The sequence below is a fragment of the Anas platyrhynchos genome, chromosome 7 (genome assembly GCF_047663525.1).
Source record: "Anas platyrhynchos isolate ZD024472 breed Pekin duck chromosome 7, IASCAAS_PekinDuck_T2T, whole genome shotgun sequence".
NCBI classification, from domain to species: Eukaryota; Metazoa; Chordata; class Aves; order Anseriformes; family Anatidae; genus Anas; species Anas platyrhynchos.
In genome coordinates this window covers 35,839,073-35,863,810 of record NC_092593.1, presented here as the reverse complement: position 1 = coordinate 35,863,810, position 24,738 = coordinate 35,839,073, and positions in this window count along the sequence as shown.

Here is a 24,738-nt window from a genome sequence, read left to right as displayed (position 1 = left end):
AGGGGCTGAGTGTTTGTCTCCTATCAACCTCAAAGCCCAAACCTTTTCCTATGGGGTTTTATTTTCCCCACTCTTTTCCCTCTTCTTTCAGAGCCTGCTTCATTAGTGTTGCCAACTAGTCTTTAAACCGTTAATGTACAAAGGATCACATTTTGCAGATAAAAATTTCTAAAGAAAAAAACATTCTGTAACAAATAAACAGCCCATTCTTGTCTTTCATTTCAAATAACTAATGCTGTTTAGTATTAAAAAACAACAGCTGTTACTGAGTCAGTGTGAAGTCATAAGCTCCTTCCAAGTCCAAAATGATAAAAAAAAAAAAAAAAAAAGAAAAAAGAAAAAAAAAGACATAATTCTGAGTAAAGATAATTGTTTCTGCTGAAGAGCAGTGCTGCTAACATGTGACTTTTCTCTGTGGAGGTGAGTCTGCTTCCTCTGCTTTGAAGTTGACCAGTTTTTAGGTCCCCTGGGAATTAATTGCTCTATTCAGATTTTTCTCTTGTACTTAGTAGCAGAGAGGCTGCTGGTAGGCATCAGGGTGCGTGTGCTCAGTACTCTCTTGCCCTCTGTACTCATGTTCTTTTTTCTGGGTGCTGTTAACCAGAGGGTGTAATAACCACTGTGGGATTAAAAGAAGGTATTTTGCTCCCGTAGTAAGACTGTGCCTCCAGCTTGTGCTTTCAATAAGCCAGACTGTGTTTTGCAACTGCGATGGGCAGAAAAAGCTGGACGAGGATGTTTGCTTAAAGACTTGCAAAGTGCATGGACAAAGTGCGAGCTGTTCAGTAAAGCTTTTTCAAATACTTCAGCTCGTCCTTGTGCGGGTCAATATTTCTTTCTGGTTAAACTTTTATTGCGTTTGGTCACAAGCCTGCAACCATGTGCTTTCCGCTCGTATTCTAGGTAGAGAGTGATGGAGCAATCGGTTCACACACGCAGACTTACAGGTCTTACTCCGTGGTAAGTGTGCAGGAAGTTACCTGACTTACATTTAGAAAATCTGATTCTACTCCTTAGGCAGATAAGGGAATGAAAATGCAGAGCAGCATGTGCCGTTAGGGCTTCAGCAGGTAACTGCACCTCTGCTTTAAATGAAACAAACACAGCCTCCAAAAGCAGCAAAGCAAACTCTCGTTAAAATGGTAGTATCAGCTCAGCAAACCCAGCCAACCGTTTGTCCGTGGTACAACGTACAGCATATCAGCACCCCGATGACACCGTACCGAAGCCTGAAAATACGTTTTTGGCTTGAGCAGCCCATGTGACGCAGCGTGACTTTGTGTGTCTGGGTGTGTCCTAGGTCGCTGCCATCACCGTGGCTCCTAGCTCTGCCTGGTGTGCTCCTGGCTCTCCCAGCACATCTCCTCACAGCGCTGCCCGCTCTTATCAGCAGGGCAGAGCAGGGCACAAGCTCTGCCTGACCTCAGGAGCACCCTGCCTGCAACGGCCCGTGGGTGCTCAGGGGCTGATTAGCCAGCCAACAGCACAAACAGCACCGAGGAGTCCTGTGCTCATGCCAAGGGCTTTGCTCTCTGGGAGGGGAAGCAGTGCCAGGCTTGCCTCCAGCCAGGCGCTGATTCTCATAAACCCATTAAAATGGATTCTATGATTAAAATCCATCCTGGAAACCTTTTTCTTGTATCCTGTGTAGCTGGATTTAACCGTGTGGTTCGGGAGCTCTTTGCCACAAAGTGATGGAGGAGCGTGGTACAGAAAGCAGGGTGACTGTGGAAGTCCCCTGCCCATAGAAAACAGGTAAAAAGGCGATATGCCTGTAACGAGCTGTGTAATACAGCTGTAATTAGTCGATTGCCAGCAGCATCCTAACCAATTGATCAAACGGTCTGGAAGAAAAAGAAGTCGAAACCACATGTAGCCAAGTGCAAGGCTCTGTGTTTAAGCTGGAACAACTGGCTGCTCTCATCCTAGCTAGGGAACACCCATCTGCTTTTGCAGAAAAGAATTGCAGTGTTATAGCGTCAAGGCCAAGCATAAGTCAACGCCATTAACATGAAAAGAGAAATGGGAACAGGTAATGTAGTGCGTGATTCATGAAGTGAACCATACAGGCTGTTCTTTGGGACTGGGCAGACTGGGGTACTGCATCCCACTTTTTCTTGAGCAGCAGTGCGAACCGGAGAGAAGCCAGAGGAGTGAAAGAAGCATGAAAATCCTCTTCTTGCTTAGAAAGTACAAGTAACACAGCTTCAGCACCTTTTCATGTAAGGATTCTTTTAAAGGAGGACACCTAAAGTGAAGACAACATTCATTCCTTACATTAGCACTTGCAATACGGTTCAAACCATTTCAGGTACTTTATCTTGAACTAAAGGACTCAAAACAACGCCTCTTGATTCATGCCCTTATTACTTCAGCAGAGAATATCTTACGCTTTATTATTGAGCATGACAGTTAGGGATGTTAGATTTCCCCTCAAATTATTTTGGTGGAACAGTGCAAACAATCCTGTTATCATTAAGCAGACTTAAGCAGTTGCCCAAAATGCTCACATTCTACAGTATTCCTGTGCAGGGCCTGCCTATGTGATACGTGCACATCTCCTGTGCAGTCTGCTTCGTCAAGCTCTTTCAGCTGCCTGTAGCCTGCTGATTTAAGTAAGAGCTGCAGACCTTAGCTTGGAGAATTTGGGCTGTGTGTTTTGCGGGACTGCTCCTAGAAAGGCGCGTTTTGGTTTTAAGACTTCCCGAGAAGGTACTTGCGATGTTTGAATGTCTTCATTTTGGGGGGCTTCCCTCCGCAGGCTGACCACGTTAGACACGGGAACAAACAGGGAGTTAAAAACATATGTTGTCTGTCCAGCTGAGAAAGAGGGAGGAGGAGTTGTCCACGTTAGAAATATTTGTTCAGCTGCTCCTGGAGTAAGGCCAGTCAAAGTCACTGTTTACAGTATGAAGTGTGCTGCAGTCCATTTATCTCCCAAAGATAACAAAACAAGATAAGGAACCCAATCTTGGGGACAGCTTCGACAAAAGTTTCAGAGGAATAAAAATAAGTTAATTGAAACTTTATGAGCTCTGGTATTTTTATTTGCTTGGCTGCAAAATACTTATTCCAAGTCAGCATGTAGTGACTTGGCATTGCTCAGCCGTGCCCAAAAGGAGCAAACTGTGTCACAGCTGGGGACCAAAGAAACACTAAACAGCCCCTCCGAGCTGCCGGGCTTCCTCGGTGGAGGTCTGAGCACAGGAGGCTTCATCCACATGATGTTTTCTTTCAAGAGGCTGTGAACGAGCAGCCAGAGCTGCTCTGCAGAGACCCACGGCAAATTCTGGTAGTGTAAACTCAGGATCTGAGGGGACAGCATCAGGAACAAATTGCCCTGCAACCCTGGCACACCGCAAGGTAGTTGGAACACGACCAGTTTGGAGAGAGACACACAGCATGGCACTACGGCACTGCATGCCCATGGAAGGAACATAACAACAACAACATTAAATGCTTCTACCAGGAGAAAAGCTTTCCAGGAGAAAGTCTCCTGAATGTCTTCTGAAAAGTTTCTTCCCCATCTGAAACATGTAGAAACTTCACATAGGTCATTGTGCTCATTTATTTTCAAGACACTATGATTCTCTTCCTTTTGTGCAGGATAGCAGTCCTAGAAATTGTCTTATGATAAAAAAATAGAGCTGGTTTTGTCATGCACGTTTCAAGGGCCTTTAACTTTACTGCCGTTACTGTGCCAGGATCTCCTTTCTAGAGATTTTCAGTTGTCTGCGAAGCAGAGTCATGCTTTGGCTCTTTTGTTTTCTGCTCTCTTGCGTGCTTTAAATAGTGTCCAAACTTGGCAGATACCACCAGCCTCGGTGCTGAAGCCACCATATCTACAAAAGAATGCAATATATCTCATCACCTCTAAATCCTTCCCCTGACTGTCATTTGGCCTCATTTGGCCAAAAGAGGGAAAGAAGGAAACTGTGCTCCTGCTGCTTCTTTTCTGTATCTTTAGTTTTGTGGGACCAGGCGGACACCCAGAGGAATAGATTTGCTGAATAGAGGAATTCAGGGAATAGAGGAACCAGTGCTGAGGATGTCCAAGCTCTGGATTCATAGCAAGCACAGCCTGATTACACAATAACAATTATTTGATTAAGGTGAATGCATAGGTTTGTTCCCCCTCTACAGATAATGAGTTCTTAACGGGTTTTGCTTTGCTAACTGAGACTATGTTTTCAGTAATGAAATGGTAACTTGGCTTAACTTGCTTGGCTGTTAACTCAGGGTACCAGTTAAGTTCAAGTTCAAGGCTACAAAGGAAGTTAGGTCTCATTTTATCTGTTCAACTGAGGTAAAATCTCAATGTTTGTCTTATCTAAATGGAACAGAGCAAACAGAAGAGACGAAGGGCAATATTTGGGTGTTCAGCAGAAAGCTGTGCCTTCAGACTGGTTTTGTATTTCTTTCTGATGTTCCACCTGCCGCCTCGCTGGCATTCCTCGTATAGAAGCTGGGGACATGGGTTAGATGAGTATCAGAGCATGGAAGCAGAAGCACTAGAAGACAGTATGAATAACCAACCACTGCGCTTTCTAGCAAGTGTAAGTACTCTGAAATGTGATAAAGCAATTGAAATACGGGTCCACATTCTCCTCAGCCCTAGCCAGGCACCTCCACATTCACAGAGCCCCAGACCATGGAAGCTGTGCCTGTGTCTTCAGGACAGGTACTGATTTTGGGGTCTGTATTTCCAGTGCATCGCCTATTTGCTGAGGATGGTTTTGTATTCATGGACAAACTTGCCATCAGAAAAGAAGGATCTGGAAGCACTACCCTACTGGTGGCATTCCATCAGGGTTATTGGTGGCCTTCAGACACTCAGCTTCAGGGTGCAGACCTGACTTGCTGCCCAGTGCCAAGCAAGATGACCAAGGCAGCTGCAACTTTCAATTTTTGTCAACTACAAAAATGTTTGCAGCACTGCTGCAGAGAGGTCTGTGCACTGCTGCTATAAATTCCAACAACCTTCACCTTCGGGAAGGACAACAGCAAATGTTGTACTGAATTAATACAGACATACTCAGAGAATGATTTCTTGGTGACCATTTTGATCTTCAATGTAGTCATTTTATATTGATGCCTACACAAATTGTTACTGAGCAAAGTTTTAAGGAATGAAATAAATACAAGAAGCTCACTTTGGTAGCATTGACTGCAGTTCTTACAATGTGTTTTTATTCAGCCAACTTTGCATCTATGAATAGCACTGTTTGGAAAAAAAAAAATAAAGGATGGAACAATTTCGCAAGAGCACCCAGAGGAAGTGATACAAGGCATTATTGGGTGAACTCGGGGAGGAGTCAGCACTTCTTGCCTTATGTCACGCTGGGTAACATAGACCAGAAGTCCAACGCCTGTAGGAGAGCATATTGGAGGGCTCAGGCTGGAAAGCTAAAAGGATATAAAATGTTAAGAAAGAAGGAAGTGCAGCAGCTCACCAGGAACACATGACGGAGCACGGGCAAATAAATATCGAAGGATGAGGTTTTTTGGTTACACGTGATCACTGCTCTTCTAGGCACTATTGAAATCCCTGCACCCTTCAGATCTTTATCGTATTGTGTGGCAGCTCCCGTCCTTCCCTGCTCCCTCACCCCAAACCATTGCTTGTCTCACTCTCTCAAACTGCCTCGAGACTTTGGGGGCTTGGATAGGCTCAGTCATTTACTGTTGAAATCAAAAAGAGTAGGGCCAAGAAGCAAGACCTGTTTGTGAATTTCTGGAAAAAAAAAGTTTAACCTGTCAAGCAGAGTGACCAAGAGGAATTACCCGATTACAGCTGTGCCAAAGAGTTTAGCCAATTACTCACAAAATTGTGAGAAACAGGTAGCATAAGTGGGAAAGGTAATTAGGGAGGTGAAGTACCTATAACCTCCTGTGCGGCGTGGAAACTGCAGATGAGCTGTACCAGGCAGCGCTGCTAAAACAGCAAACTGACTCAGCACCTCTTCAGCAGCCCCCGGGTGTCCAACCCACCGCAATTTGGAGGCCTGTAAAGGAAACACCAGGAACACCCCCCTCTGCTTTCGGGGCAGGCTGCCCTCCACGGAGACTGGAGAGCTGGGCTGCCCACGCTTCCTGCCTGGAGAGCATTCTCTTTTCAAAGGTGGATTTTATTTGCAAGACAAATGGCACGATTGTATTTAAGTTATGGGCAAAAATGCAAGAGCTGCAACTTCACACAGCTGGATTTACCGCAGACATTTTACTTTCCACTGCACTAATACAAAGTGCATGGGAAAGTTTCATCAAGTGATCCACAGGCTCCTGAATAAAGTTGACAAGGCAAATGTTTAATGGGGAGTATAGATTTTAACTGGACAGTTACATCCGTGTCTCGTTACCAGACCTTGCACTGTTTTCCCAGCCCCAGCAGGAGCTCAGCAGTAGCAGCGATGCCCCAGGGGGAGCACAGTTGGTGATTTTGGTGCTGGTCAGCCACCGCAGAGAGGTCAAGTCGGGAGAGAGATGGGAAGTGATGCTCCCAGACTGAGCAGAGAAAACTGCAGTCATTTTCCTTCCCTTCTGAAGTTTCTCCGTACACTTTCTTGGTGCCTGTCCCCTGGCAGCTAGGATGAAGGGGCTACTCTGCACAACCTGCCCCTCCAGCAGGGCTAAGGCACCTAGGGTAAGGCCAACAGCATCCATGCTGGCATCAGGCACCGTGGGGACCAGGGGACAGAGAGAGGATGAAGCTTGTGCTGCTGGAAGTGGGGCATTGGCCTGCCTCAGACAGACTTTGCCAAGGTCACGCCAGCCCTGCACTGTGCCCTTTCTGCTGATAAACCTGGGACTTCAGCCCAGGGCTCCGTCACACCAGGGCAGAAGGAGTAAGGGAGGAGATCGCTAGGCTCCCCGAGAAACTCAGAGGGCAGCTCTTGTCTCTCCTTCCACCACTGGGACGCCGGGGCAGGGAAATGCAGTCATTACAAAGCCTATTAGAGAACATAATTAACTCCGGCTGGAACTTTTGAACTCAACTTTTAAAAACCTCTCACCTCTTGTTAAGAGTATTAAGCAATCACTTTTTCTAAGACCTCAAAGAGCACCGCTTCCTTCATATTGATTCAACATTTAATCGACATAGATAGGCTCTTTTGCTCCCTTCGATCTAAGAAATGCCTTAGAGGCCCCGAACTGAAAACATCAGCCTCACCAGAGGACTGACCGTCCCAGAGGTGAGTGATAGCTGCCACCCTTCAGCGCTCTGTGTGAGAAGGCACAGACATTTTATTCTAAGGTGCCTCCAACTCAGAAAACTCACAGGATGGTTTGAAGCTGTTTTGGGGGCTTTATTTATTTATTCCTATTTAAAAACTAATGTTATGAAAGGGAGAATTAATGTAGGAAAAAATAGAATTGCTATTCTCCTCCTCCCAAGGAGGCAGCAAAGTTAGGAGAGGGCTTCTTCACCTTTACTGAGCAGCTGCTATTCAGCAGGCATGAGACAATAGGGAACACGAGTAGCTTGTATGTGCTTTGCCAAATTAAATGTTATTTTCAGTATGACCGTGAGGGAATGATTCAGCAGTTTCCTAGCCAGCAAGTCGCTCAAACCTATCCCAGAGTATTTTAAGGCTTGCTATCACGTGTTCCTTAGTTATAGTTTTCCGTTTTTACTTTATCTGTGATTATATGGTAAATCTATTAATGTATCACTCATTAGAAGTACGAGAGCGCACGAAGTTATACAACATAAGGAGAGGGCTCAGCTGAATGAGTACAGTTTTCACTAAAAATATTCCCACTGAACATAATTATCTTTGGCACTCTCTCTGAAACTTCAGTTCTTGTGAGAAAACTGTTTCAACCAAAGCGACCCCAAACCCACGGAAATATGACCGTGACGGGGTGAACTCCTTCGTGTTACACAGTAAGGCTTTATGTCACTGTGTGCAGGCAGGAGGCTTAGCAACACAGAAGGAACTTGTATGTCTCCTGGATTGGGGTTTGATTTGCAATTACTCGTTTGTATTTTTCTTGACAATCAAAAAACGCAACGATTTGAGGTCAGCTGCAAGGCTCGCAAATTGAAACGACGGAGTAAGGACGAGCACAACCATAGCTGGATGCTGCCTTTTTATCATAAAGCAGGGGATGTGTGTGAGAAACGCTCGTGCTGCCTAACCTGCAGCCCGGTGTGTGCTGCCCCATCACTGTGGGTAGGTGCTGAGGGTTCACTCTGCCCAGCACAAACCCAGCACCACGAGCAGCGAGCGGTGCCTCAGCGCAGGCCGCCTTCTGGCCTCCCTGCTCCAGTACCCACCTGGCCCTTCAGCTTAGATTTCATCGTCCCCCCCCCTCAATGTTGAGCTAGAAAATAGGATGCAGCACATCTGGTGGCCCATGTCTACCTTCTGGCTCACACACAGAAAAATAAAAGCCCCAAAGCCTGTGTGAGATGCTGCCTCTGCAAGTTCCTATGGCCTACAGAGCCGGGAGGTGGCCTCAGGCCCACCAAGAGGCCATGCAGCTCCCTGCAGGAGCAGCCCCGAGAGGGACTGCTCGGCAGATCTGTGGGGCAGGAAGGTTCCTGGGAAAGCAGGGAGAAACTTCTAGCATCCCTGTGGCCAAACTTGCTCCTCTGGAGAAAAAAAATCTCATGGCATTTCCTTTGCAGGGAGGGGCAGGGAGCGAGAGGTGGAAGGAATCTGAGCTGAGAGCGGTGCCGGCTGAGAAAACGGGGTAATCAACACAGCTTTCCGTGCGATTTGGTGAGAATTCATGATATCTTTGCAAATTCAGTCAGTGATCGAGAACTAAAGTGAGGTTTACAGCTAGGCAATAAAACTAGAGACTGGTTCAATGGCTGAGCTGAGGAGGGGGTTGGAATTATTGAGGAAAGAAAAACCACAGGTCTTGCTCAGCCTCAAAAACTTGAATGCTCTTGGCACAAACAAACAAAAATTAGCAACAAAAGAACACACACTCCAAAATGTATTTTGGGAAAGCCAAATTATTGAGCTTTATCCAAAATACGACTTAAAGTATTATTCTCTAAACAAAAGTAACTCTGCAAAGTAGAACATTGAAATGTTTTTAAATGTCAAACCCCAAACTGTTTTTTTAAAAGTCAAGAGGAAAATTTGTTTGTTTTACTTGAAGCCGTTCAGAGATGTAATCCAAATTCACAACATTTCCAAATTCACAACATTTCCTTGCTGCTGTAGTCCCAGCCTATTGATTCGTATGGTTGGGGAGGGGAACGTGAGGTGCGAAGATGCAATAGTAAGGAGTGCCACGTGGCATCAAGGCCCCACAACAGCAACAAACCAAAGAATCAAGAAAATAAGTAATCCCCTCCAAGAAATAATCAGTTTCCCTCTGGCATGGGTAGCACTGGCAAAATTGCTGTCAAGGGTTTGGGTGCTCCTGTGTTCACTCAGCTCACGTTCACGTGGGCAAGAGGAAACGTTTGGACAGGACAGTGCAAATGTGAGGCTTCTCTTGGGAGTTTTTCTCCTGGCTATTTTTGGCAAAGCAGGGCCCTGTAGGTAGAGACTAGATAAATAAATCCAATTTTTTTTTTTCAGTCATTAGAAGGAGGGGAAGTTTTCATGAGAAGATATGTTAAAAGAAATCTGTAGGGGCTGCATATTGTAGCAAAAGCTGACCTGTAGCTACTGGTTTAACACAGCACGAATTAGTTGCTCAGAATGAAAGCTTGCTTTTCACTGGATTCCCACAGAGTTTACATTGTTGTGAGCAAGTAAAGCCCAAGGAAGATATGAAAGCCTTACAGAGTGCTGGGCTTGTCAGCCTCTATGTAAGGCAAAGTTCAGCTCGCTGCTCGCCGTCGCTGAGATTCTTGGCAGGCGCAACAAAGCTTTCCTCCCACCACTGCCGGGGCCGTGGTGCGGCTGTTTTGATGAACGTCTTCCCTGTTTCAGTCTCGGAGAAGTTGTCAGAGGACGCTGAGTGTTATTACCTGGGTCTTCTGTGTGTGTGGGGAACTAAAATTGACTGCCAAAAACTTCTGTGTACCTTCCTTCAGAAATGACTGAAGTATTGACATTTTATAGGAAGTTCCAAATAATGATTCAGTTGACAAATTACAAATGGTTGTGATGAATGGAAACCTGTGGCAATCCAGAGCATTGGTAATGATTTTATAATACTTTGCACTTCCCTTAGATTCTTTTAGCACAGGTGCTTGTGAGTTTCCTAGGTGGTGACAGCCTTTGCTTTCTGGTTTTTCTCCATGTAAAGAAGTTCCTTTGCAACACACGTTGTGCTTTTTGGATGGAGATATGACTGGCTTTTACTTTCTTCCATCTTATCCTTCTGTCTAAAACATCATGATGATCAAACTGCATGTGTGAGTGGCTCTGTGTGCCTGGAAAACCAAACACACTTGATTAGGCTCCAAAATGATTTCCCCCGGATAATACTGTTTAATGACAACAGAGAAGTCTGTACAGTCTTCCATCCTTTAAAAGATGAAACAATATTACCATTACCACTCACCACCCACTTCAGATTAATAATGTTTATCTAATAATGCTAATTATTGAAATGATGAGGTATGAACACAAAAAGTTGGATGGCACAAATCTGATAAGGCTATTGACTTGAGGTATAAACCTTTATTTTAAAGTATATTTTTACTTCAAGCTATCAGGACGTGCAGCTAGCACTTGACACAAACCTGAATAGATTCCCTGTGTGGATTACAGGCTCTAGGAATGAGGAGAAGCTAAAAATAGTGCCTGTCTGGTTACTGAAGTGTTACCAGAATGATGGTTACAGCTGATCACAGAATAACCGTCCGCTTTTCCAGCTGCAGGTGTTGAGTCTGTGCTGACATGAACAGAAGTTGCACTCAGGTGGTCAGGAGATGTGTGCAGTTTCCTATAAGACACGTTTATAACTACTAATCTATATTTTCAGCTGCATTAAATCACAAGCCTGAGTTCTGATTATCAAGTCAGAAAGCAGCTGTTGCACAATGTGGTAAGGTAGCTCATTAGGTAAGAAACAATTTGTTGCTTTGAGCTAAAATAGTAATAATCCAATTGTTAGGGGTCTTAAATATTTTGGAAGGGTCAGGTTTCTCTTTTAAGTTAGGCTTAACATACAAGGAGTGATAGGGAGCAATCAGTAGAACGATTTAAGCTTTATAAAATTCATGGTACTTCAGTGCAAATAAATATTTCTCCGTTGGCTCTCTATTGCATCTGCTTCCTGAGCTAAAGGGGAGCCAAGAAAACTACAGGTTAAGCTGAGAGACTACAAGTGAAAAATACGCATATTAGATGTTTTCCAGAACAGCCTAGGTTCTGTTAACTGGCTGGGCAGTAGGAGGGGACACAAGAAGTAAATGTAAGCGTCTCTGCACCAGCAAAGACCCAAAGCCCATGGAAGTTGACAAGGGAAAAAACCTACTTTATTGATAAAGTAGTGAAAATACTGCCTTAAACAGAGATGTGGAGTACAGTAAAACATTTCTATGTGCAGTACGGAGATGTGGGTATGAGGTCAGCAGTGTACAAAACACCATCTGCACCACCCCAAGGCTGTGCTTAATTTAATACAAGGAGCTCCACCTCAGTCCCAGAATATATGTAACTGTCTTCCACACTGCCACTGATATGGAAGAAATGTTGTGCTGGAGAGCAGCTTGATCTGCTGGTCCAGAGGCCGTGAATAGCAAGGATGCTTTAGCTGCTGAAGAGCCTGCTCCCGTGCCTATTCTACATCAAGAGGTTTAACCTCGACACGTGGCTGCCGACTCCAAAACGTTATATCTAAGCGAACCAGAAAATTCGCGTGATGCCTCTTACCTCAGGATCACTTGTTAGAATATTTGCTGTTATTTATTCCAGCACTTAGAAAGTCGTGTGTCTCAGCACACATACAGCAAATGTAATTATGCTGATACTTGTAACTATGGAGTTTCATTTCCTTGAAACCCTTCTCTTTCCTCTGACCTTGGAAAAGCAGAAATGTATTAAGGAAGTCAAACTGTTGTCTATTGGTTATCTATGGAAAGTTGGCACATGCCTCACATGATCTTTGTTTTTGCCTCGAGAAGAGCTAATGTGCTTCTTTCGCCTCGCATATGGTCTGGAATGAACTTCTGTTGCTCCTGTTTGCAAGCTTTCAGAGTTTTTTTTTTTTTTTTTTTTCTCCACCCTCCTAGCACAGCCTAGTAATTAAAAGAAAAAAGATTGAAATTGAACAAATATTTTATGAGTTATAAAAATATTTGTAATATCAGTTTCAAGTAATTTCAGCTGCTAGGATAAGAAGGGATTCTCAAATAACATTTTAATTAGAAAGTGGTTTGGTAATGATTTGTATTATGGTCCAGCAGTTATTTGTTTTGTCAGAGTGGCAGAGATACTTGCCAGAAATGTGAGGATGAGAGGCAGCAGCTGCGAAATGACTGCGCATTGCTAAGAGACGCCGAGCAGAAAGGCATTGCAAAGATATTCAGACATTTGGAGAGGTGTATGACGAAAGCTTAAATACAGCAGGGAAAAAAACCAGTAGGGTACGTAAAAGTATTTATTTTGTCTGCCTATACAGCTACGTCTAAGAACACATTTTTCACATGCTGGCACCTGCTAAAGTTAACCAGGTGTTTCTGCCTTTAGGTGGACGAAATTTGTTTTTAATTTTATTCGTTTACTACAGCATCAGAAACAATTTTATTTATTTATTTATTTATTTATTGGTCCTGAAAATATCTGGGCTTTTATGAACAGGGCAAATGTGTTTCTTGACCAGGTTTTGGTGTTTTTTTCTGCTGGTGAGCTACACATTCAAGGGAAAAATGACTTAAGCCACATCAGCTTTTGCTATTTGGTTGACAATCTGTGGGGGAAATTGGTTCTGTGAACCTTTCACATTACGAGATAAAGTGGGCAGCACCAAAGCCCTAATATACACACCGTGCTTAATGGCGTGTCCTTTACCATGTAAAGTAATATGTGTGACAGCACACATGTACCATCAAACCCTGAATGACATTTCAGAAGGGGAAACGCCTTCAAAAAAGACCCACTAGCTGTAAATAGTCTATTTTAATAGATCAAAATCGGAGTCCAGTGCATTGTGATTCCACCAAGGAGCACGCAGCACGCTCTGTGATTTGCTCCTGGGAGCAATTGTGTTCATTGTGCTCATGACATGTACAAATATACAAGAAATAATACTTCTGAGGTTTCACATCCTTTCCGAGTGTAATCAGAAGACCCAGGAGTAGACGTCTGAGCAACGACAGGGGTACTGCGGAGTCATATGTTTCCCATGGACATCAATCGTGACTTCCCACTCTTCGCTGCCACACATCTTCAAAGCACAAAAACAGCTTGTGTTTTGGGCAGGACAATTATTTGCTTCACATCAAAGTTTTTTTTTTGCAGCTCTTAATTCAAAATAGGTTTCAAAGGAGTAAAACTAGTGCAGTTCTGTATAACGCACGGGGGGCGATGTCTTCTCCGCCTCTAGTACCCTTCCTATTGACAGAGCTCTGTCTCCTCTGCAAACATTAATTAAGCTGCCTGCCAGAAAGAAAATGTGCTTACTGTTTCAGAATCAGGGCCGCTGCTAATTATTGCTACAACTCTTCAGCGTTTGCAAAGAGCTGCAAAAATAATCATCCCCACACCTTACCTGTTGTGCAATTGCAGTGTGATACCTCTCCTGGTACTTCAGCCTCGAGTATCTGAGTGGTCTAGGGCTGTGTAGTGGGATTTTGTCTTTCAGGATCGTGCCCTTGTTGCTGCTTTGATTGGTCCTAGGGGCAAAAGTTTAATAAAATCAAAATAGGCCCTTTGTCTTGTGCTTAATGGATTCAGTAGCTATCTGAAACCTGCAGTTAAACATCATACTAAACAATACAAAAAAATTACTGGAAAAATGAATTATAAAAGGGATTACTCATCCTATAAAAATCTCTATGCTGTGCGTATTCTGCTGTAAGAGTCTATCGATAGAGATGCTCGTTGAGCATAGACAGCCTCCCGTGATGATCTGGACTTTTTGACCCCCTAAAAAGCTCTTTAGACTTGAAATTTTTGGAATGGGGACAGAAAAAACTCGTGGTTTGGTTCAAGACTGTGCTTTCTTCTTATCTCTCTGGTTGCCCTTAGCCATCCCTGCCTGCCTCCAGACTGGACTCGCTTGTTCAGGCTGCCAGACTTGCTGGAGTCCAAGCCAAGGGGAATTTTTCTTTTTCCACAACATGTTTTCTGGGGGGTGGCTGTGCAGGGGAGCTGCTTCCATCCCTAGCCGTATGAAACACATGTCATCTCATGAAGGAAGCCAGCTCTCAGGAAGAACAGGAAGGAAACACTTTTCCTGTTTCATATAAGCTCCAAAGGCTTGTGAGCTACCTTTGCAATTAATCCAAGCGAGCTGCAGTTTGTTGGTACGAAAAGAGATGTTAAAAGAGTTGCTAATCTTTGAATGCCTTTCCTCTTTGGAATTTGAACATGGAATCAAATCCTTGGCGTAGGTATATTTTTATTAGGAAAAATTGTGTATTTTTCCTCCAGTCATGTAGTTGGCCGCAGATCAAAAATTGGAGATAAAAGCACTCGGGGTGAGAGGCATACTTCAAGCTTTCTCTGTCTCAGCTATTTAAAAGTGCTTTTCTAAAAATACATTTTAGCTAGACTGAAAGCTGCACTTGGAGACAGCCTAGAAGATGCTTTGGCTGGCTGAGGCCACCCGTGGCAAGGTATGCTTTGTGGGAAGTCAATGGTTAAGGACTGCTTTGCTTCTTGTTTTCAGCCTTCCTGAGGCCCTGGAGGTCCTTGTGGGAACATGTTCCAGGGGAACCGCAACCACAGCTCCCTTACTTTATCTCCTGGGTGGTTCGTTCCTTGGCAGGATGCTTAAAATAAATACATGTCATGTGAAAAGCTAAAGGAAAAGCTGAAAAACATTAAAAACTGTGAGTAATGAGAGCTACAATGAAGACAGGGCAATACTCAGGAGTTTTTGTTTGTTTGTTTGTTTGTTTTTACTCTTTTTTTTTTTTTTTTTTTTTTGTGGTTAGTCAGCCTGGCCATGCCATTCTCTGCACAACTTGGGGGACAGCTAAGCATGAAAGATCCTCCTTTGCAAGCCCCAGAAGCCACAGCAGATTTGCTCCATCGGCTTTCTCATCGGTTTAGGTGCTGGGAGCAGGAGAGAAGTGCTGTGACAAGTTAGTGGTTCAATGAGCAGGGATGTCTGAAGGAACACTTAAGGAACACAAATGACCCCTAAGTCATATGATTTTGATCTGGGGAATGTGCTCGTGGGATTAAAGCGAAGTCTGACATGTTTTTCAGCTTTGATTTACCAGAAGTCAAAATACATCACATGACAAAATATGAATTTAAACAAACATGCGTATGAAATTAAAAACTGCAAAATATGAAAGCAGACTCATGACTAAACTGCTTCAGGGGACTGCCCACACCAATGTTATCAGTCACACGTCAGATCAGCATTCTTGGTGGTGTCATGCTGTAGCTTTTATCTTTGAGGCCTAGCAGGCCTCGGTACTGTCTCGTTTCACAGGATAATTTGGATCTGGGACTATCTGGATATTTTCTGAGTTTGTCATCATAAACTGGGATTGCTTTAGTTTCTCTGGAAATGAAAGTGAATGGAAATATCTATTGAAACATCACCAGTGTAGCTGGAGGCCTTGCTGCACTTTGTAATGTAGGCAAATCCAACAGGGTACGCAGCGAGAGTTTCTGTCACCCAGTGCAAGGTGCGTCTTTCATTACACATAACCCTAACCTTTTACACCAATATTGAACAACATTTTCCCCCATCTTCCTTAAAAGGCTGTATTTTTAAAAGCTTTTCAACAGCATGATGTATGAAAGGAGTTCCTCAGTGGGATTTTTAACTTTCCAGCACAGAAGCCTCGAATTGTGTAGTACACACAATTCCCCGGGTTGTTGGACTGCTGAAGCACTGTCTGGTGACATGTTGTGCTAGCTTCCCGAAGCAAGCAGACAGGAAATAACAAACCACATATAATTTTTGTGCCATGGAAAAAAGAGCCCTTATCCTTTTGGTGACAACCTCGCTGTTGGACTTGTGGGTGCCTGACCTGCTTTTGGCCACAGGCCTTCTCTTAGTGAAATGTTCTTGGTTTCTCCCTTACAGGGCTTAGCTCCAGGCAAGGAAGCACTGCTGCAGAGAGCTGCTTGTGCTGAGCAAGTGCACTCGGTGATGTGGGCACTGGTCACAGACCGTGCAGCCCAGGGACAAGAGGTGGCCTCTGTCTTTCAGGACTAGGGTAACTGGCTGTAGGTGCGACAACGCCATGATATATTCCGTACGAATAGAGATAGAGGGGTAGATTTATAACGGAAAATGTGGGAAAATGGCTAGATATGCACTGTTATTTCAAAGCTGTAGTCTTTTAAGCCATGCAGCCTTAGGATATACAATGTACAAATCTAATTACGTACCTGATTACCTTGAATTCTTCTTATAGACTATAGGCCTAAAGCTATAAAACTATGCATATATTTGCTCAGGTGAGACTTTTGTTCAGCAAAAGGGTACTGTCTGCCCAGTTTTTCGATGTGATTGACCTCACAGACTTCAATGGGATTGTTTGTAATCTTAAATATGGATGTATGCTCAACCAACTGAATTGCTGTCCAAGTAAGCTCTTTTTTCTCTCCTACATCCAAGGCTTGATATGCTCGATTTATTTATTTAGTGTGCTAAACTACCACCAGTGCAAGCTAAATTTTATTAGAATTTCTTTTCATCCTTTTTAATAATAGTATCCGCTCCAGGGTTTTAGAAAAAAAATAAACAAATTGTAAATGTTCTGTGTATATCATCTGGTTCTGGTTTCCGACTTCATTTTGTTTTCTAAATAGCAATGGAACCGATTCAGCAAATACAGGAACAGTCCAGAAACATGGTATCGATTAATGAGAGATGGTTTGGAGATGCCTGCCATATAGCTCAGCACATTCTGGGTGTGTTTGTGTGTTTCAGAGAGATCCCCTGATTTCCTTTATTAGCACAACGTTGGGAGTTGACATTGCTTAAAATACTGTCATGCAAAAACACTGCAAAGGAATAGATTCTTTGCTAAGGAGCAGTGCCCTGTGTTTTGCTGGTGGACTGTTTAAAGGATCCTTTTTCATTAATTACAGTTTCCATAGAAGAAAGTCAGAAATCAATGTCTCAACTATTATGGGAATATGAATTAATTTGATGTATGAAATCTAGTAGGAGAGTGTTTCCTAGTAACTTCTTCAGGTTAAGATGTTCAGAAAGTTATATGAATCAAAAAACAAATAGCCCCAAATGTCACATTTCCTCTTTTTAAATGACCAATTGTTTTAAAGAGTGCGACCATGTATGCTATTGAGCGTTTAAGGGAAGAAGGGATTAGTAAAATCTGTCTGAGCAGTGATATCTGATCTCCCAAGAATGACACTTGATAAAGGATATGGTATGAAATTCTTGTCTTATTCTATGGCATTCTATGCCGTATTATCATTAACATGTCAAATCCCTTTAAAGATCTGTTATTCAGGTTTGAAATGTGCTCTTCCTTTCCTTTCATCTTATCACTTTCTAAAGTGGAGCACAGCCGTAGGACGATACATCAATCATAGATGCTGTAAATACTAATAGCTGCTCATATATGGATTGGACATACCAGTGGATTTCTAGAAGGAGCAATGGGCTAAGCCAGACACGGCTGCCAGGTTATTTCTAGAACAATTTTTCCTCTCTTTTCTCTTGAAGAGCAGAAGCGTCACTGAACTATGTCAGCCAGGAACTTGGGCTGAAGGCAGATTTGCTGCCAAGAACATTTTTCAAAGCATTCAACTTGCCTTCCATCTTTTATTTCAGTCCATTCTAGTCAGATTTACAAGCGCGGTGCACCAAGTACTTCCTTCCCCTCCTTGTTTCCAGACCATTTTAATAAAGGCTACCACGTACATGATTAAAGTAGTTAAATTCTAATAGTCTACAAATATTTGAAGGATGCTATGAACTTTCTGAACTATTTTGGAGGTTACTCATTACTTTAATGAATTAATGTTTGTTTAAATGCAAACACAGCTGTTTCATATGTTTGTTTGTTTTCTGTTCCTTTCATGAGGGACTCATGAGATGAGCAAACAAAACACATGGGGTTGAAAAACCTTATTTCTTCAAAGCCTGTAATCCCAAATGACAAATATTCTTGCTTTCCAAATTGCAGAGGGGGGGGAGAATTGTTATTTTCTGTTGCCTTTTGGCTTGTAATTTACCCTAAAAGCCATAAATATGAATAAAACCGAGCTTCCAGTTATTGCTTTTACGAAGGAGCTTGTCTCCATCCATGAGATACCAAAATGCACAGACCTTTTTTCCCCAGAAGAGCTTTTATGCTTCTCTCTATCAAATATGCTTTCCTACAGGGCACTTCAACATTTACCACTTGCTAAAGTTTTTTTCCAGAAAAAAATCTAATAACCTCATTTTTCTCCCTTTAAATATATATTTCCTTCATTTTATGCTAATTTTTCTTTATGAGCATCAAACATTTAACCTTCTTGATAGTTTGAGCTAGTAGTAAATACAGGATTAGCAGACTTGCACGGAGGGCTGGTTCACATCTCTTTCTTTGCAGTGTGATCTCCTTAATGAATAGTCAAACTGAATTTGGAAAATGAATGCAGGATTAAAAAAAAGGCTGCTTTGTAACTCTCAGATTCTACTTAAAAATAATTAATGTTGACTGGATTTCATTAAAAAAGTGGTTTTTACTTTATTATTTTCAATTGAATGTTTACTGTGAAATTCTTTACGCTTTTAATTTCTAGAGAGGAAATGCCTAAAGCCTCCGAGTTCGTTTCCGAGGAACCCTGCTGATTTCATTCCTAATAAATTCTATAGATCTGAGCCTACGCCTGGTATGAAACTTAAAACCAAATGACAAGTAAGGTGATTATTTCAGTAACGTGTTAAGAAAATTCACCTAATCCCTATTGTTAAGTGGTCAGAATTTTTTCCTCTGAAGGAAAAAAAATTAGAACAAATGCCTCATTAAAAGATTTGTTTTCTGCAGTCTGACAAGCTGCTTTTACTTTAAATTTTATTTAGATCAGTGCTAGGTTTGCATTAGTCTAGATGCGGTTTCTTAGTAGCTCTTGGATCTCAATTAAAAAAAGAAAGATGTCCAAAGCTCCTGTGGGGGCTAGGTTCCGTAATGGAAGTCGCCGACTTCCATGGCTCAATTCTGTTTCCTTGTTAAAGGCCTCTTAGCACATTAAACAGGGCGCAAGGACTTGGTCCACATTTCTGGATGGCTATCTGGCACCAACAACATCTCGCTGCTCATGTGCACGTAGGTCCGCGGGGGCCTGAGGAGGGATTCTGGTCCCCGTGCATGACCATAAGATCGCCCCTGTGCTGCAGGTGGCCCAGTACGTGCGTGCAGGGCAGGAAGGCACAGCAGCCACCTCTCCAACTTGGCATGAGTGGCTAGTCGAGAGTTACACAAAAGGAGAGCAAATTGATTTCTAGGTTGGTTCCATTCAAAAAAATAGAAACTTCCTGCAATTTCTCTGTGCGCGTCTCCCTCCTCTCCCCTCCCCTTCCAAATAACTTTTGAACCCTTTGGTCAGTTTTAACCCTGCTTGATCGAGAGGTTGCCCTACTGCATGCTCATTGGGATGAGCAGCTGGTATGAGGAGAGAGTTGCCATGAGCGTCCTGCTGGAGAGGAGCCTGTGTGGAACCAGGGAATTCCTACGGAGAAGAGACATGAACGCTCCAGGTAGACGACAAGTAGCAGCTGGAGACTGAGCTTAGAGAGCCCGAAGCCACAAAACCATGGGAAAATTAGCAATGCTGTGCTGTGCACAGAACTTTTTTCTTTTTCCTAAAGCTTTTAGGCATGTTTCCTTCCCTTTTTATGTCAGTTCCCCTTTGCTGCTCCTTCTCTTGCTGACACTACTCTTGCAACGTGAGCTGTGAGTCTCTGCGGGTTCGTGCTTGACTGACAAAGGGATAAGCACATCAGCTGCATCAAATATGTCTTTGCATGTTGGATTTCTGCATTGTACATCATGCAGTTGGATGTAGTCTGAACAACTGCTTGAACTTTTCACTATAGAGAGATTTTCTTGCAAATAAGCAGCTTTTTTTTGATTTGTTCATATGTGAACTGGCAGCAATGTATACGTCAAGGTCTCAAGGATGGCTGTGTTATATGTGTAGTGTGGATATCTTCGCAGCATTGCTGCCAGGTCTACTGGATTTTTTGCCTTAACTACGTAAATGGCCTGAGTTAGAGCTGAGAAGGGCCACAGAAAGCCTCCGTCCAGCATTTGTATTTCCTAACCCATCTTCAGTTGTTTTGTAAGAAATTCTCCTTACAGTGCATTATTCAAGGTTGAAATGTTTTTGGAACATTCTTTGCTGGTTAAATGGAAATCTTTTATTTATTGCTTCCAGGTGATTTTCAGTGATGTGTGTTTGGGGTGGTTTTCTGGCTTCTTCTAAACCAGCTGATTTAGAAGTGGGTTTTTATTTTGCAAGTGATGCGGGTTTTTCTTTCCACTTAATCCTTGAGATCAGCTAGTGGACTTCCCATAGAAAAAGGAAGATATCCCCAGCCTGCTCGCAGAATTTGCCATCCAGAAACAACACACCATACTGACTGGCTGAGGAAGCACCATGGAAATTTTCCTTTCCTGCCATATGTGATAGTTCTCAGAAATCCCGCTTTCCTTTCCACCGTGGCAAGCGAAAGAGTGCTCTTTTCAATGTGGGGTGTTTATTTCAGCTCCTAAATAGCCTCTTTGTACTAGCAGCACATTTTGTAGTTGGTTATGCCTGTAGTGCTTTGCCTTCTATGATTTTGAAGGGGGATGAGAAATAGAGCAACCTGCAGGCTGTCAGTTCATGTGAAAAATAAGGAGAAAAGACCAAAGCTGGGCAATTTGGGGCTTGCCTTTACTGTCTTGATCGCAGCAGAGCATTCGCTGCTGCTCCCTTGGACAACAGAAGGTGAGAAGCCCATCCTTCTCCTGAGACAAGGCTCTGGTCTTTTCATTGTCTTTCATGCTGGGAAGGCCTATTTAGCAGAATTGTAATGAACCCCCTGAACTTACAGATACATGATTTTCAAAGAGGAAGAGGATTGTGACAGGTTTTTGCCCTGTCCCCCATACTTCTTCCTTTGAAGAGCCAGAACTCAAGGCAAGAGAAGCCGAGCGGGCAAGGAAGCTCTAAGCACAGCCAGAACGTAACCTGAACAAAACCTTTCCATGCAAAGCTTTGGGGAAATTGCACCTTGCCTTGGAATGACAAACTGCAAGAACGCCAAATTGCAGCGGTATGATTGTTGCTATTTGTGAAGGAGGTAGCCATAAATAAAAAAGATGGCATCTCAGCTAATGCTGGGAGCTTTGTGTGTCTGCTGGCTTGTTCTGCTGGCCTGGGGAAGAAATGAAAACTCCTTTGGTCACTAAAGGACATAAGAGAGCCAAGATAGCTGAAGCTTTGATCACGGTACCAAAGCTGGAAATACAATAAACCAAGCAGCAATGCAAACAAACACAAGGTGAGGCATCAATAACAAACTGGTGGCCGGCTTTATGGCTGAGGTAATCCGGAGGCTGTGCTATTTTTAAATCAGGGAGTTGTAAGCGTAAGAAAGTCATTTTGAAAAATAGCCCCCAGATTCTGACTTTTCCAGGCAGTACCTTCTTTCTTGAAACCTGTGCTTCTTCCCTGCTCTCATGAAGAAATGTGTTGTGTTTGTGGCTGCAGTGTCCGCTCGTGGAAAATAAGGCTGATTCTTAGCAACACGGATCCATCCGTGTGGGTCGGTGGAAGATGAAGGTCACAGCTCCAATAACGACATTTGTTACGTGTTGAAAAACTCATAATTATTATACCGGTACTGGGACTGCGTGAGAAAAGAGTGGGATTTTGGATGTTTAGCATAAAAGCATCATCCCCCATGCATACAAAAAGCTTCTGAAACAAAAAGCCCTCCTCTGTTCTCAGTGCAGCTCGGCTGCAGCTCGGTGCCCATCTCCAGCTGTTTATTTGTGTCTAAGCCAGATTTTTTCCCCCAGCCTAGCTCACCGCAAGGGCAGTGAAAGCTTGTGCTGGCACAAGGCTGGCAGAGATTCAGGAGCAGAAATGAGCAGAGGAGGTTAGCTAGAAGGTGGGAACACTTCTTTCCAGGGCAGCTGCTTGTGCGTTTAAAGCATTTAAGAGCCCTGTAACCTTCAGAAGTGCTGATCCACACATTTCCAGAGCTCTGTGGTAACTCTTCCTTACACCCACACTGTTATTTACCTAAAGGGCTTCGTTCTGTGTGCTATACAGGACTTTTTCTTAACATAAGTAGCTTGGACTACATCCACTTTAAAACCAAGCACGCAACTGGGAACACAGTTGATAGCAGCATTTTAAGACTCAGTATTTGCTGTGGGTTATATGTTTTTGTGCCCGTGGAGTACAAAGCCCAAGGGTGCTTTTCGATGACTTCTGAAGAGTCAGGATTTCAGGCTGAATTGCTTTACAGTAACAGGTTTCATTGCAATTTCTGCCATCTCTTGATTTCATGTGGTTTCATGTGGTCACGACGCTGTCATAGCAAGTTCTCTCCTTCATGTGCTAAGTTAATGAAGTTGTTTAAGTCCCTAGCTGTTCAGGGTATTATTTAAATGGCTTTTGCAACCTTAGAGGTGAGTGACCCTGCTGTCCTGGCGAAATTCCAGTTTACATAATCTACTACTTAACTCCCCAAAGAAGTGCTGTGCAGAGGCCAAAACTGATGCCAGGCCTGTTCGATCTGACCTGGTGTATGCCCGGAGTGCGGTGCCCTGCTGAGATTTGGGATCTGTCTCAAGCCACCAGTATTTGCTGTGTAAAATCAGTGTTAGCTGAGGCATAAACTGCTTCCTTTGCTTCCACCTTCAGCAACTGTGGCGGTTACTAAAGGCAATCAACAATAACTACAAGCCAGAATAAAGAAAGAGCAGCTTTTAGGACTGTCCAGATCCATTTGTCAGTATTAGGTGACCCTGACAAAAATTACCCTTGAATTTAAAGTAAATTAGTCAGAACAATATTTGACCTGTAAACATTACCCCGAAGACCTTCCAGAGGATCATTCTGACTCTTCTAAGAGCATAGATGAAAACAAAAATGAAAGGTTGAAGAGCTGAGTTTGTGTTTGTTTAAAGGAAACGGAGCAGATTACCAGAGAAGTTCAACACAAAAGTGGAAGAAAAAAAAAAAAAGAGTTGTGGCAAAGAAACCTTATTTTTATTAGGGAAAAAAAGAAGTCATCAGAATAGATAAGCATTGAACAGATTGCATGGGTTGTAGAGTGACTTTTATGAGAGGATTACAAAATAAGACAAATATCTGCCAGGCATAGGAATATACCTCAGTTATTCTGCTTCAGGGCAGGAGGGGGGACTGGAAGCCGCGTTGCAGTCCCTGTGAGTTATGTTTCAGGTGGTGCTGCTGTTATTCTCTGCTGATTCTGCTTCTGGCTGTTGCCAAGTACAAGTACAAGTATCAAGTACAATCGGCCAGTAGTAAATATGGAGAACCTTCCTGTCCGCTGAGATGCAGAAGGCTTTAAAAAAAGCAGAAGGCTTCAAAAAAGCAAAACTAAACCAAACAAAAACCCCAGAGGGACAGCAGAAACCAACTGATTTAAAAATAAAATGTTTCAAAACATTTGGAACAAATCAGAGAGCGGAATTCCAGCCCTCCCTCCAAATCCTTCGTTGCAATTGCAGTACCTTTCAAAAAAGGTTTTCAAAAAGGTTGGTCAGAGTCTAACTCCTAAATGCAGTAAATCTCTTAACAGAAATGTTTTTCCTGCTTGAGTTGAAGAAACATATACCAGAAGCACAAAGTGAGGACATGCACTCTAAGTGTGCAAAACCCCCAAACTTACACAGGACAAAGGTTAGAAAAGTCAGGGTAATTGCAATGTGTTTTCTTGATGAAGATTCCTCATACACTGCTCCATTACCCTAACACAAAATTGAACTGCATGGGAGTTGTATCTTGTTCGTAACTGGTTACTTTCCAGCAAAGCACCTTGCTTTCCCAAGAACACGGTAACTTTAGGAAAAGAAAATGAACACTAACAGTGAGATTTCCTTCTTACCTTTAAAGTTGGACTTGTGTTGCAGGCTTTGATGCAGCAAGCATTTTTGCAACAATGCAAGTAGATCTATCTACTCAGCTTGCACTTGTTTTTCTCCAGGGCTGAAGCCTGATTTTATTTAAGAAAAAGACAAAAACCTTTAAGGGTGTCTTTCCTAGTATAGTGCACGTTTTGAAAAGGGGAAAAAATGCATGCTCATCTTCTTTACTTGGTACTTTTAAAAACCTCTGAGCTTTCAAAACTTTGTCATTTGTCACTTACAATCTGAACACATTTTTCTCATTTGTCATGCTGAAACTTTGAATTTAGGGGAATGTCCTGTGGGTCCAAGGTTCTGAAAAAGCAACACCATCACCTGTAAATCTGTAAGTGGAATGGACAGAAATAAAAATTGCGTAATATTGGGGGAGCTGAGATTTTTCTTTGTGGGTACGTATACCTGAAGGTTATCTAAACAGCTGGTATAAAAAGGGAGAAAAACACAAACACAGAAAACTGGTCTTAGCTATGCTGTATGTAACAGCATTATTGCATTTCTCTTTTCTCCCTGCAAATTTGTAAGATTAAAATAAAAAAGTGAACCTTCAGGTA